Raw genomic sequence first — 16,098 nt, 5'->3', positions numbered from 1 at the left:
TGCTTTTATTTTTGGACCAGTTGTCCTGTCTGAGTTACTGTGAGCTCTTATCTCCTATTAAATAGTAATGCACATATCCTCTTTTTTCTAATTTTTTAGCTTATAATTAGGATCTCCAGGTTTTCCCTGACAAAATGGGACCAAAATACTTTTTCAACTAGCCTTATAAAGTTATAATACCAATTATGAACTGCAACACATATATAACTTTAAGTTAAAAGCCCCGTCTAAAAATCACAACAAAGACACAACTATAATGATCAGTGCCTCTGTAGCAAATGCCTTAAGCTAAATTTCAAGCATTTTTAACAAATTGGATTATTAAAAAGATTTAATTGGTCTGAATTATAAATTTATATAATTCAATGCACTTTAAAAATTAATTTCCTTCAATTTACACAACTTTGTAAAGTGCATGATGACAATTCATCATCTGTGTACAACATGAGGTAGTCAGGTTGGGGCATTGAACTCTGTCTTCCATAATCAGCGTTAGGTGCTGAACATTTCATACTGTCAAGATGTTTTGAAACAGCACTACTTCTCACAGTAGCTCTACTGTGATGAAAACAATCTGGGGGTTCTTCCACATTTGAGCTGCTTTTCCCTTCCCACTTCCTTATTATCACTCTTTCATCTCCAGTGATCAGTATTCCACTTCATCCTTCTACACGGTTGACTCACTGGTTTCTACAAGCCAATGAGAACATGTTGGGCTTGTCTTTTCTGAGTCTATGCTATTTTACTTAACAAATTAATAGTCTTGGGTTCGGCTATATTGCTAGAAATGGAAGAATTTTAATTTTTTCATGACTGAATAGTATTTCACTGTGTAAATTCATCCCAATATAACATTGAGAAAATTTCTGTTATTATCATCTCCATTTTTTAGATAACACACACACACAGAGAGAGAGAGAGAGAGAGAGAGAGAGAGAGAGAGAGAGAGAGAGAGAGAGAGAGGAGGGGAGGGAGAGAGAGAGAGTTCATATTTCCTGTCTAAGCTTGTGGTGTGTTAGACAGAAACCAGGTACCAGAATCAGACACTTTGGTGATGAACCGTCTCTTTAATGCTTGCTGGGATAGGAGTCAAATGGCTGTTTCCCAGAAGTCATGAAAAACTGTCCATCTTTTATCTTATTATCACCTGCTTAGGAATCCTGAGAGATCATCCTTTTCTGCTTCATAATTAAGGAAATGTGGAAAGAACTTGAAAATTCTATATCCGGAGGGCAAGCTTATTAACAACCCATAAGGGAAATTTTAGATAACTTTCAGAACTGTAATGGATAAGTAACACAGTCTTCAGGGATTTCCAGGCTACATCTCCCTGAGCCTAAATGCCTGCCAGTTCTTCTCATTCTGAAGAGTGAATAGTGAGAGGATGAGGGACACTAGGAGGCCAGGGGTCTGTTTGTGTTTGTCCTGTGAGTTGAACCTATTTTTAAAATTACCATTTGTTTGGTCAGAGAGATGAATAATCACAGAATACTAATGCTTGATTAATACTATTCTTGAGCCTCGAGCTAAAGGGCTCCACCATGAAGACTCTGTGCCTAGAGGGACCATGCATCTTTTCATGTCCATTTGGGTTTTTATTTTCACATAACAACGTTTGGTAGAAATCATCTCTGAGCTTTCTTGTTTCAAGCACTTTGTAACATGCAGACTAAATACAACCAATCTTTCCTTTTCTTGCCCTGCTGCACATGCTTAGTGCATCTGATGACTTTATTTAAATAAAGTTGAACATTGAAAGCTGACAAGGATGGGAAGTGCAAGCCTCAGTGTTAGGAGGAATGATGAGGGGGATAGTTTGGGGGAAATTAATCCAGGGAGGTTGAGTTTAGAGTGACTGATGTTTTTTCCTTACCTCAGACAAAACTCCTATGGTTTTATCTTACAATTGCCCTATGCGATAATGTGCATTTGATGATAAAAATGTCCTGTATCATATGTGAGAGGCACACTGTCTTTTAGATACCTCAAGTGGCACAGGGTTGCCTGTCAAATGAATGACTTATATCATCTAATTGGCCCCTGAAGAGGTCCTTCTCTTATTATTCTCTCGCTCTGGATTGAGCACACATGTCTTAAGCTTTCTCTGCTTTAGCAATTTTTTGAGACTGAGTTTTCTGCTTGACTGCTGCACTGTCCTCTGTTTCTTATCAACTTGGCAGCTGAGCCCTGGTTGCCTTCCTCTTAAAGCAAAAACTAGAGCCCTTTGCTCTGCTTCCTCGCTCTGCTCCTGAAAGCCAATCAGCCAAAGCTGATCAGGAATCTCATACAGTGACATCAGGGGCTTACATGTGTAATCACAGATAAAGCAAAGCCGTTGGAAGGGAGGTGATTTTCTGAAGAGAAGAAAGCGGGGGTAGAAAAAGTTTCTAAAATTGATGGAATTCTCCTCACTGCCGAAGCTAGATGAGGCAGTAGTCAGAAGGGAATTGCAGAAGACACTGTCTGTATCTCCAACATCGTCTAACCATAAATTGGCAAAGACAGCTTAAGAATGAAAGGTTAAAATATTTACCTGACCTAAGTGAATAGACAGTGATTCTCAGAGAGGAAGAAAACCTCCTCAGAAAATATTTCCCTTACAATTCACAGGGTAGTGAAGACTATAAAACTGTTTTTATATATGATGTTCATCAAATGTAAAGTTACTTGCAGATCCATGTAGCTCTTCCCCCAACATCCATCCCCATGTGCATGATGCAGAATCTGTTTTCTGATACTTCAATAGCAGTAATAGTTGGACAGAGATCAGAGACTGTATTCCATCATTCATAATGTCAAAGGGACTTGGCCCATCATTCATAATGTCAAAGGAACTTGGCGAAGTCATATGATGAGATATCAGAACTGGCAAGGATTTCTGTTTCATGATTTCAGCCTTGTGTAGGGGCAAGAGGTGTTAAAGACCAATCTAAGGTCAGGACTTAACTACTGCAAATGGAGATTGCCACCTACTAAGTGATATGTGTAAATGTTAGCTTTCTATTATGCAATTTTGCGTGAGTAGTATTTACATTTTTGTGTGTGCATGCACAATTATTCACAGGGGGTGTCAGTGCATATGTCTAGGCATGAACACAAAGACTGTGGAGCCTGGAGACAAATGCTGGATCTCTTTTAAAATCTCAATCAACCATAATTTTTGAGATAGGACTCACACTAAACCTGAGCTTATGAATCTGTTTGGGTTAGGAGGCCAGCAATCTTCAAGGATGAATCTTCTTACTGCTCTCCCTAGCACTTGACTTGCAGACTTCTGCTGCTGTGCTCAGTCTGTTTAGTTTTGCTTTGCTTTTTTTTAGTGTGAGTGATTGGGACTTGAACGTAGTTCTTCATAATAAGGAGATAATCACCACCTTGGTCTATACATTTAAATGCAGGATATGAAGACTTTTCTTTGTTATTAACCCCGGCCAACTTCCCAATATCTCAGAATCACTACAACATACTTTTTGAGATGATTTTGTGATTGTCGATCCATTCGGAGATATTTAAGGATGTCTTCAATTCCTGAAAGTTGGTGACAAACATTTATAGTACTGCTCAGTGCACGTCCATCACATGTACATAGAGTGGAGGCTTGCAGTGTTCACCTGGTCAACAACAAATTGCTGTAAATTGGTATATGCTGAAACAGTAATTTACTCAGTTTGATCTCTACGTCACACAGAACGTGTAGACTGATTGGTCAGAGAATAGTACTTACAAAACAATCCATGGCATTGAGAGCCAGGCTTGGAATTGAGATGGTCTTTTACATTTCCCAAGTGTCTCACAATCATGTATTATTCAGACATAGGTAGAGCTTGGGAGCTCTATTCTGTGCTGAGCACTGTTGGGATGACTGTAAGCCAATCACAGAAAACACCAGAGCTATAGGAGGTCTGGCATCTCAGCTCTGTCCACGTCTCTGATTCTATTATAGTCTCTACCTACTCCAGACCCTGGACTTTGATTCATTAATTAATTCCAAAAATATCCATTAAACTATGTTATATGCATATCATCATTTTGGATAGAAGGAACTCCATGGTAGAAATGAAACAAATTGGACATAGATGAGATAAGACTTGAAGTACATTCTGAGTGAGATGGACAGGTAATACAGATTACAGCACATGAGTAAGACAATTTTAGCTAGCTACCACTTCCCATGCTTCTATTACTTTTGTATGCATATATGTATCTATTTGTGTGCATGTGTGTATTAATTCAGATATACGTGGTGTGGATGGAGACCAGAGGTAAATATCAGGTTTCATCCTTAGAACACCAAAGATCTCCCTTGGGCAGATTCTGTAATTGGCCTGTGAATAAAAAATTAAAAATAAAGAAAAAGAAAAGGACATGATTGCTCTTAGGTTTGGTGGAATAGGTTTATTGTAGATAAAAAGGGAGGTTATAGCCAGATGTAGGGGTATCTGGGAAAGTCCAAAGTAGACATGACAGTGAGCCATGTAAAGAGATGGAGGAGGAAAAGGGAGAGGGGAGAGAGGGGAAGTAAAAGAGGTTAGGTAACCAAAGTGTCTAGATAATACAGGGAAGAAGAGCTGAGGGATTGGCAGCCCCACTCCTGGGCTGAAGAGTTAGGGTAGGGGTGAGGTATGCCAGCCATACCCTGTAACAGGAAGGGACTGAGAGATATGTGGAGAACCTAGCAGCCAGGTCTACTTTCAGATGTTAAATAGGCACTTCAGCCATTTATCCCAAGGTTTAAGACTTTAACAGCCAGGGGCTCACTAATTAGGCCTCCAGTGAGGGCTCCAGTTCATACAGTTAAATCACATTACATTCAAATATGCACCACAATTTCACTCTCTGTAGGTATCAGTAAACTTCAGATCCTTACCAAAACAGCTCCTTCTGCATTTGGAGGACCACCCATCCCTGGCTCTGGTCTCAATTTACTCCCCTTTCCCCCTCCCCATAGGCCTCAGTGTCTCGCTGTATAGGTCTAGCTACCTCCAAAATCCTTATGTAGAACAGGATAGCCTCAAATTCCAAGATCCACCTGCCTCTGCCAAACCAAATGCTGGTAACAAAATTGTGCACAACCACAACAGGCTCCCTCTTCAATTTTAAAACATCCTTTAAGACCCAACTCTATGATTTCTACTTTTAAAAATGAAACAATAGAAATAAGGTTCATGAGTTTATTTTTAGCCAAGAAAAGATACAAAGACAAAGAAGAAAAAACCATAAATGTAGAAATGTTTTTTTTCCCCTCAGGGCCAGCAAGATAGTCTATTCCACAGGTAGAAGTACTTTCTGCCAAGCCTGAGTTCCTAAACTCAGTCTCAAGCACCCACATGGTAGAAGTAGAGAAAAAAAAAAAAAAAAAAAAAAAAAAAAAAAAAACTCCTAGTATTTTTGCTTTGATCACATGGGCTTTGTGGAAGTGTACACCATGTCACCCATGTCACACACACACACACACACATACACACTTGCATGTACACGCACACACACTTTTTTAAAAAAGAAATTCCTGCTGCATATTATCACAAGTAAATTTCTGACTTTCTAATTATCTGACAGGCATGTTTGGCGTAATCAGAACATCTGCCCCCCGAATCTTTCATCATCAACTTCATAATAAGGCAAGTTTTTTGGCCGAGTATCTGATGGGTGACAAAAGCAATCATTTCGTAATACAGCCATGAGTATACTATGCTTTCCTAATAAAACAGAGAACAAGCCATGCTATGAAAAACAGGATACAGGAAGGACACGGGTCCTCAATCACAAACTCTAGGAGGATGCCACAAAGTAGGCTTTCCAAATGAGAAGCTCTGACTCTCAGAGGAGGGTTTTTCAGAAGAGAATTCTAGGGTCTTGACTTTTCCCTGCCTCAGCAGTGTAGTTCTGTATGGATGCAGTTTAATACAGCTCCAACTTCCTATGATAGGATCAGAAGCAGTTTTGAAAGTCAAATGTGCCAGGGGAGAGCTTCCTGTGCAGGGTGACAGCCATTATCCGCCCTCCTGCCTACTCTTTAAGGCTTTCAGATACAGCAGCAATTCCATAAAGTCTTTCTATTCATCTTTGGCACGTCTATCTCTTGTCTCATTATAATTTCACTTATTTCTATAAAAGAAACTTGACAGCTACAGAACATTTGAGGGAAAAGTGGAAGGAGGGTTGTATGTGGGAGAAGAAAGACGCAGGCGGTGGGGGGGAGGGAAGAATCTGCACGTGGCTGTAAGTCCTCAGAGAACCCCTTTGGGTGACACCTTCAGAAAGGCCTGCATGACAGCCATATGGCAGCATGGTCCCTTGGCATTATTTGCAGTTGCCTAGAGGCTTCTGTGTAAATGGGATAAAGTCACTGCCACTAGCATAACAAAGGGGTAGCTCTCCCACATTCTCCCCACCCACAAAAATATACTTAGCTTCCTACAGTTATCCTGAGCAGAGATGCTGGCACCTGTAACTCCATCTGTGTACATTACAAGTTATAATATGTGCATATTTGAAGCAGCATGTTCTTGCTAATTTGTGCATCCATTTCTTTCTTTCCTAATTCTAAAAAGAAAAATTTTAAATGAAGCAAAGGAGGTTGTCAGCTCTAAGTCTTTGCTCCCATCAAACTCATATGCTAATCCTTAATGTGATAGATTCTGGAGCTAGGCTCTTGGGAGCTAAATAGGTCATGAAGCTATATGGTCCTCTTGAGAGGAATTACTACCCTAGTAAGAGGCAAAACAGCATGCTTTGCTATCTATGCTCAGAGCACAAAGGGAACAAGAAGCATTCAACTTCCTTCAACATAGCAGCAACTCTTACTAAGAACCTAATTGCACAGGGACCCTAATCTCAGACCTGAAATCCCAGCTATGAGAAATAAATTCTGTCATTTTAATTCTCTTGTCCTGTGATGCTTTGTTATCATAACAACATGAACTGACGAAGAGAAACTCTATAACTTTTAAATGACTGCATCCCTCTAAATATGAATTCCCAGCATAACAACATCCTTAAGCTATCTTTCTTCTCATAGAAACAAGAAATAAGAATAATAAGATTTTCATGCATGCATGTATGTTTATGTCCATGTATATTCAGACATACACACGTGTGAGCAAGTTCACGTACATCTAAGCATGGGTGTTTGGAGACCAGTAGACAACTCTGGGTTAGTTATTCCTCATGTGCAGCCCACTACTTTGAGACAGATTTACTTACTGACCTTTAACTCCAGGCTGCATGGGCTGGCTTGTAAATTCAGGCAACCCTCTGTCGCTCTACCTTCCCAGTGCTGGATGATAAGCCACTATGCTAGGCCAAATTTTTCACATTACTTCTTGTAATCCAACTAAGTCTCCATGCTTACAAGGTAAGCACTTTACCATCTGAGTCATTTCCCACGTCTTTCAATTTTAATAATATATCCCATAGTTTCTATTAGTTTATTATATACATTATCTCTGTGATTTTTATTCTACCACAAAATATTTTTGTAGGCATACCATGCAATACTAAAATATAATAATTCTTTGATCACACAATTGTTACAATCCAAAATATGTAACAAAAACTTGAGATAGTTCTTATGACTTATCAAATACTGGATGTGTGGATTAAGAGTATAATCTAAATGATTTCACTTGTGTTACCATTATTGATGTACTATAAGCTAAGATTCTCTCTTTTTAGGAAAGCAAGAAAGAAGTTTACGTACTTAAAAATGTAAATAATATATACCAATAATTATGTTCTCTCTGTAGGTTTTACTAACTTCCTGTAAATTAACTGAAGATTTACTCTTAATAACACATTTTCTCTTCTAATTTTTATTTCCTTATAAATGTTATTAATGTTTTTCTTGGGTACACTCTAAACAGGCAAAAAATGGGTACAATTATTATAAATAAGAAGTTGGCCACACCATAGGAATAGGTAAGATAGTAGGACTAATGGCTCTGCCTACATTCAAGGATCTAACATAATGTGACCCTCTTGTACCTTTTTAATTGTTATTCTTTCTAGAAGACTATAAAGGTTTAGTTTTAAAACACTTTAAAATTGCCTCCATCTTTCTGAGTTTTATTGGTACAACTTTTATCTTCTCCAGTTTTTTAAAGAATCATAAGTGATGTGATTATCATCACTATGAGAATAATTAACCCTAGCTTCTTGACACTCTAAGTAGGGAATGCATTATTTCAAGTAGCTGGGACTGAACTGCTAAACTCCTCCACTTTGGAACGGTAAAGGGCTCCTCCGCCTGGATTCACGTGACTTAGTCATGCAGCTTCTCGATAACATGGTGCAGGGAAGAAGTAAAACAGTTCATATTGTCACATGGGGAACTGCAGGGAAATCTCTTTAAAGGTTAATTGCCTATTAAGACCAATAAATAAAAAGAACTGAGAGATTGCTATACTGAGAATCAGATTTTTCTCCATCGACGTATCACGTTCCTTTGGAAAATGACTACATTGTTTTAAAAATTGAAACAGAAAGCTATCATCACAAAAGCAAAGTGAATATTTGCAGTCCTCACACTCCACCCTCTCAAGATTAGAATGCTCCAATATTTGAATGAAATGGGATTTTTATTTGGAGTATAGATAAATGGAAGAAGCTGAGAAATACCTAGCGATAGCATATTCATTTACATAATCAGGGGATTATATTCTACATTTATGCTGATAACCTACTGTAGTCAACTGTATTTTACCAACATTTATTCAGCTTCTTAATACAAATTCAAGAACTCTCCAGGAACATTGCAAAGATAAACAATGAAGAAAATGTAAAGAGGAAAATATAATTTATATGAAGTCCTTTCTTTCAGAGATACTGAAATTGCACCATTGCCAATATGGCTCTATAAATATATAAATGGGACCAATGTGTGCTTATGAACTGATTTTCACATTCAACAATGAATATCAACTAATAAATACTAACAAATAGTCACTAAATCAGGGTGCTTTTATCATAATTATATGTTAGATATATGTGATAAACAATTTAGCATATTTTCTTCTGATGTATTCTTTGTGATTGATCTTGAGAACAATACTTCAGAGAATAAGTAGAGTTTATTATTGTTCAATTAAGGTTTGAGCATGGATGTTGGTAACTAAGAACTTAGATAATCTATAATCCAACAATGTAAAATAGTATGAAAAAAACCTCATATTTGCATGCTAGTGGCAGAGACAAGACTATACATTTATTGGATGCATGTTTTAATGTAGCAGTATTATGGGGATAAAAGTGTAAATTTTAAAACAAAAACTGCAGATCTTTTTGAAAAGATAGCTCAACTCTATCAAGTGAATTTTGAGCTGTATACAAACTGTCTAATGAGTCTTTAATTTGGAAGGTCTTAGCTGATACTAAGACCTAATTAACCCTCTCATTCTCAGCATCACTAACATACATTTATCTGCTACTTATCAACCTAAGTATCAAAACTCATTTCAGCTTACCTTTGTTTGAAACCTTTGTCTTTTGAACCATTTCTGAATATAGAACATGGACAAAAGAAATCAGTGTACCTTGTTAAATGAGTAATATGTGAAAGACAGGAAAAACACAATAAATCAAAAAAAATTATATTAATTCTAATTAATTTTGTTGACTCATTATTTTCTGTTGTTGTTTGGTTGGTTTGGAGGGGGGATTGTTTTTGTTTTTGCTGAACTTCAACTGGTTTCATGTTAGAAGCTGTAAGTGGTAAAAAGAGAAATAGCCTTTAATGTGGAAAGTTCAAAATATAGCCAGCCCCACGGGTGAAGTTAAATATTCTCAAGGGGAGAGTAATAGAATGGCTCAAAAAAGAGTTTTCTTCATCATTTTATATGTTATAAAACCTGAAAGAGAACGGTGGTTAGAGGAAGCAGGAGTTCATTTTCAATGGTCAGAGTAGTTTTCATCCTGTTTGAATAACTCTAAGTCACCTGGTCACCAGGTAGAGGATATTAACCTGTACATGTGAAAATGGTATCACATGAGAGTTCTTGGCCGAGAATAGAATTGAAATCATGTCATATTCTACAATGCTAACAGTTAATAATTAGTGACACCACAAAAGGAAAGAAATGACATACACGGGGGCAAACACAGTTTGATTGCTGGCAGTTTCATGAATATTCATTTCATATTCATTGTATTTATAATTTATCTTACCATTTTTTTCTGATGTAGACTGTGGAACACCAATCTACAGTTAATAATAGATATTCCCACTATTTTATTTATTTTAAACAAGATTCACTATGTATCTCAGGCTGGCCTTGAACTCATAGATCTTCCTAATCTAGTTATTTAGAATACAAGGACAATCCACTATGCTTTATGTCAAATTCAGATGTGTGTGGTTGTTGTACACCTGCATGTAAATATAGTGAGCATACAATATAGAATAGATTTATACAAATTAAGCGAAAAATATCTATTAAGTAACTATCTTGCGTCACATGAAACTATATAGTGCTTGGTGGGTTATTGGCATTTATAAATCTATAAACACCTCTATTTCTCTTTCCTTTTTGTGCTTTAGTTTTCCTTTGTGTGTGATACAGACATATAGGAGTGAGCTTTAAGACCTCTGCTTGGGATTTCTGCTCAAAATGTTATTCCCAGGGTCTGAGGTTTTCCTTTCTTTCACCAGTAAAGCTTGGCTTATATGCCACTGCCATGCAGAGAATACAGGCTCCATATTCTTCCAATACTACAAAGTAATCTCCTTTAGACAGTCTTAGTTTTCTATTGTCCTAGCATTTTTTCCTCCCCAAACACACATAAACATTCCTATAGATTTTTCATCTATCTATAAGCTGTCTGTAATTTACTTCACTTGATTGTTTATGGGATATGCCCTTTTAACAACTTTGTCCATTTATGGCCAATGTTCTTTGCCAGGCATCTAAAACTAGCAGAGATGCAACCAATGAGTGAATTAATCAAAGAGAAAAAGAATGCAGACATCTATCTAGTGAATGATGTGCTAAGGCAAGCAACTTTCATACCTACCATGTGAATATTCCCAGTTTTGTCACTGCCATTTTCAATTTGAAAAAAATCATATATACAATATATGCACAAAGAGGCATGGGCATGTCCTTTATGTCACTGGTCAGGAAATAGAAATAACTTTCTACAATAGATAAAATTTCAGTAACCTCAAATGCTAAGAATTTGGAATGACAGTGTAGGATTGGTTTGAATGCCAAATGATCCATGCCTCTGTCCCTTGGGGTGTCTTTGTGTTGGAACCCACACAGGTTCCCTGATGTAACCTTGCTGGAATTATATACTTGTTAGTGATTTGGAACTTTTTCATTTCATCTGGGACTTTGTCATGTAAGTAACTCAGTCTCTTTTCTATATAAGATGATGGACCTGTCTGGCCACCCTTTTAAACCTAACATTATGAAATAAACAAGGCATGGTTGGTTATGTGTATACTACTTGAATGGGCTAAAACAATTCTAAGCAAAACCATTCTTGGATGCTCTCTGGGAGGGCTTTTGATCTTTGAAGCTCACATGTTGCACACACCATGTTTTTATTTTCCCTACATAATTTTGACACATTGATGAATCACTCAGGAATAGCAAATGGTGAATCTGACATGAATATCCCAGCTTCTCCTATTGACACAAAGCATCAATTAAAAGAATTAGAATGAAGAATTGTTGTTAAATAGACATATATTAACATCCATTCTAAGGTAGAGATTCTCCCAGTGATTTCTGTCCCAGCCCTAGGTATAAGGAGAGTATCCCTTGGTAATCTGTGTATTTCAAGAAGATGCAAAGTAGTAACCAGTGGCAGAACCAAGGCTGTGTATCCTTAGCTCATCTTAGCTATCCGTCTTTTTTCTTTCCCAAGCACACAGTACTTTCCACTAGACATTTTAAAAGAGCAATGGTATAAAGCCTTCATAATCATGTTTATATATCTATACATACATGCCTATGCATACAGAGGAGGCATGCATGTATGTACATACACACACATATATATGTATGCTACATGCATGTATCTACATGCGTATATTATGAGTGAAGTGGTTATAGGTTTTTATAAATTGTGAATGGGATAGCTCTATGTTTCTCTTACTAGCTAAAAGAAACCATCAGGTACTCAAGTTAATTTCTTTCTTTTGAACCAGACACTGTGTTTCTACATTAATAGGTCTCTTCTAAAAATTGTGTAGTCTCGGTGAGGAAGAAGCTCTTGATGAGAAACAAGAAAATGAATGATGTAGATCATTACAAGTTAGGCTAAGTTCTAAAGTATTAAAAACTGCTGGACAGGAAACAAATTTGACTTTGTTTCAATGTAATCTACAAATAATTGCTCACACCCACAAAGTGCAGCTAACCAATTTAGGGATCACGAGTGCTAGAAAGACACATGTAAGTAGGTATACAGTTTACTGCCCACCAGCTGGACATGCATTGCAAGACTGAATGATCAGAACTGTTGGGCTCTTATCAAAGTTCTAAATGTATTTATTTTGTTTACGATTATTCAATAATCAACAAAATTTATTCATTTTACCATTTTAGAAATAAACAAACTATGTGCTTTATAGATGCAGCTAAATATAACACAAGGTTTTCATCCAAAAGAATTGTATTTTTCTACAAAAATTCTGCTTATTTCTCTGAAAAGCTGCAATTTCTCAATCTACTTTCTTCAGTCTGAAACTGCTAAACGTTCTCCCAGTTTCAGTATTCTTTAATCTAATAGTTCACTTTCTGTGTACTCGGTCTAGATAGAAGGTAAAGACAGAGAATTACATGAGAGATATTTTCAAATGCAAACTGAGGAATCTATCAAGGAAAGAAAAAGGCAAATATTTCAAGCAGAATAATTTGGCAAAAGTGAGTTTAAACAGCTCTTGGGCTTGCATGTCCCATACTTATCTCTGTCTTTCCCTATTATCAACAAAGAAGGTCACTCCACAAAGGACCTCTGAATTCATAGAGATTGTTAAACTATCTCAATATTGGTATTGAAAGCTGTGACATTGAGAAGTCCTTCAAGTGCAATGTGGCTAGACGTTTTAAAGTGTGCATTTCCTCACATCTTGAAAGATTTTCATTTGTTCTGTTAAATGTTTGTGGAATTTCTGGATCTATACTGAAAATTTAGTTCAACACAACTGTCTTAGTTTTGGCCTGCTTTGTACTCATCATCCCCTTGTGTATGGCATTCCACATGACTGCTCTTGGATGCTACACTCTACATAACTAACAACACCAAAATTATTTAAACTTTTTGAGTGAAACTGAAAACCTTGAGGCTTACCTGGAATCAGTGCCATCTTATTCAAGGGCTAAATTGCTTCTTTCAAAATGCCATATTATCATTACATCTGCACTGATATAAAAAATCAATTTTTCTATCTTATTAAAACTTTTTAAAGATTTACTTATGAATTGGGCATGGGAAGGGTAGCATACATGCAATGACATGTGTATGAGATCTTGGAGGATTCAGGAATTGATTAATATCTTTCACCACACATCTGATGATCAAACAGGTTATCAAGTTTGCCTAAAACCACCTTTACCCATTGAGATAGTTTGATGGCTCCACTCTAATTTCTTATTATATAATTTGGGCGTACTTTCTTGTAGCTGTAGACTTATTCTTTACATGTTCTTCTCACCACTCCTGAATTGCTACTATTATGTTGAATTCCAGGGATTCACATATACCTTTTTTTTCTGATTCTTATGGTTCTCCTCTTCTTCACCTTTCCATACTTTTGACCAAGTCTGTGTTTAAGTCTAAAGGCTACCTAAAATTTTCTCTCATTGTTACATAAAGTGCCAACTTCTCTAGTTTCATAAATCATTTTATTTCTCACTGAAATGTTACTTGAACAACCTTTAAAATTCAATGTGTGGCTTAACAAAAAATATGCTTAAGCATTTATGGTACTTTTTAGTACACTCTAATCTGATTAAGAACTGTCATATAGTTCATCCTTGAATAACTAAAGTATTGATAATGACTTGTAAGTTTTTGGGAATCGTAAAAATAAGCTATATCACTGATTTTTTTAAAAATGAAACTAATTGTAAGAAATTAGCAAAATGACTTTCAATATAGAAGAAAAATGTAGAGCGGGAATAGGTGTAAAAACAGATAACTAAGAATGATAGTGATAAGATGTTTTGTGAAGTGAGAGTGAGGGAAACAAAAATATCATTTATATTTTAGAAGTCAGAAAATTGCAGCAATAAGAGGAAATTGAGACCCAATTAGTTTCCTTGCCAAGTAAGTAATTGTGCTAAATTCTAGGTAACCACTGGGTAAACTCCATGCCTGTCATACACAAAACTATGTTTTCTGTAATAATGCTTTCTTCTAGTTCACTTTCAAGACTCAAACACCTGGCATCCTGATGGAACCAAAATTAGAACACTGCCTTTTTAGAGACTTTGGAATATTTAATTCTATGCCAGCTTGTAGCCTTTGGTGGTAGAAGATAAAGCATAGTAAAGTGGTAGAGAGGAGGTGGTTACCCCTGTGTGTGTGTGCACGCGCATGCATGTGCGTGCATGTATGCAGACTACGTATAAAGAGTCAAGAAACTAAAATGGAATTTACTGATTGATTTGAACCATTATTTTTCAGGGATTTAATATATATATGGAACTGCCAAATAACAGGGCACTCTCTTGTTACCAAATTGAGCATCCAGTTCTAAGGGTGGGTTACATCTAAATGTTTACCAGCCAAAGGAGGAGAAGGAGGAAGAGGAGGAGGAGGAGAAAGAATGAGGAGGAGGAAGAGGAGGAGGAGGAAGAGGAGGAGGAGGAAGAGGAGGAGGAGGAGGAGGAAGAAGAATAAGAAGAAGGGGAGGAGGAGGAAGAGGAAGAGAAGAAAGAGGAAGAAGGGGAGGAGGAAGAGGAGGAGGAAGAGGAAGAAGAAGACAGGGAGGAAAAGGAGGAGGAAGAGGAAGAGAAGGAGGAAGAGAAAAAGAAGGAAGAGGAAAAAGAAGGGGAGAAGGAGGAGGAGGAAGAGGAGGAAGAAGAGGAGGAGGAAGAAACACAGATGTTCTTCTGTAGACCAAATTCCTCAGGCTGATCCCTAGTACTGCATCAGAACAGTCTCTCTTCCCTCCTTTCCACATCTTCTGTGTGTCCCACAGACTACCACATCTTACACACACATCACTTTATCCTTGGCCCCAACACAAGAACCCAACACAAGAAGACCACCCTTGATCAACCAGAGATCATTCCTGCTAAATAGGCCAGGTAGTCTGCCTGCAGACTTTCTCCACCCTCTCTGTTCCCCAGACCTAATCCATAGTCTTACATCTAGTGTTGCAGAAAAACACCATCTGCAGCCTCCCTTTATCCTGTCCATGTCTTCTATGGATCCCACAAAGCATCTCCTGTTGACCTTCCTCCCACCAATCATAGCTGTGTTCTAGCCTCAAACTCATGTGATACTCCTGCCCAGGATGTTCAATCCTTTCCCTAAGATCAGGTCGTCTGTCTGAAAACTTTCTCCAATCTCAGTTTCCCTGGACCCAAACCTCCAACTTCTTTCTAGCATTGCAATAGCTCACCAGCTATAAGACTTAACAGATACAAGAAAATTGAAGTAATTTCCTGTATCATGTAAGACTACTGTGGGTAAAAGCTGGATAGCAATATCAACAGGAACAACAGAAAACATACAAACTCATGGAAGCCAAATGACAGTTTAATGAATAAAACAATGGTTCAAGACTGAAATAAAAAAAATTAAAGACTTCGTAGAATTCAAGGAAAACAAATACAGAACAGATATAAACATATGGACACAATGAAAGACATTCTAAGAGAAAAGTTCATAGCAGTTACAGCCTACATAAAAAGTCAAAGAAATGTCATACCAGCAACTTGACAGAACATCTGACAGCTCTAAAATAAAAAGAAGTAAGCATACTCAAGAGGTAATAATGGCAAAATGGCAATGAACAATCAAAATGAAGGCTAAAATCAATAAAATAAAAGCAAAGAGACTGCAAAGAAATTAATGAAACAAAGAATTGGTTATCTGAGAAAATCAACAAGATAGGAAAACCCTTATATAAAGTAACTAAAA

Source organism: Arvicanthis niloticus, chromosome 8 (assembly GCF_011762505.2).
Source record: "Arvicanthis niloticus isolate mArvNil1 chromosome 8, mArvNil1.pat.X, whole genome shotgun sequence".
Lineage (NCBI taxonomy): Eukaryota > Metazoa > Chordata > Mammalia > Rodentia > Muridae > Arvicanthis > Arvicanthis niloticus.
This window is presented reverse-complemented; position numbering follows the sequence as displayed.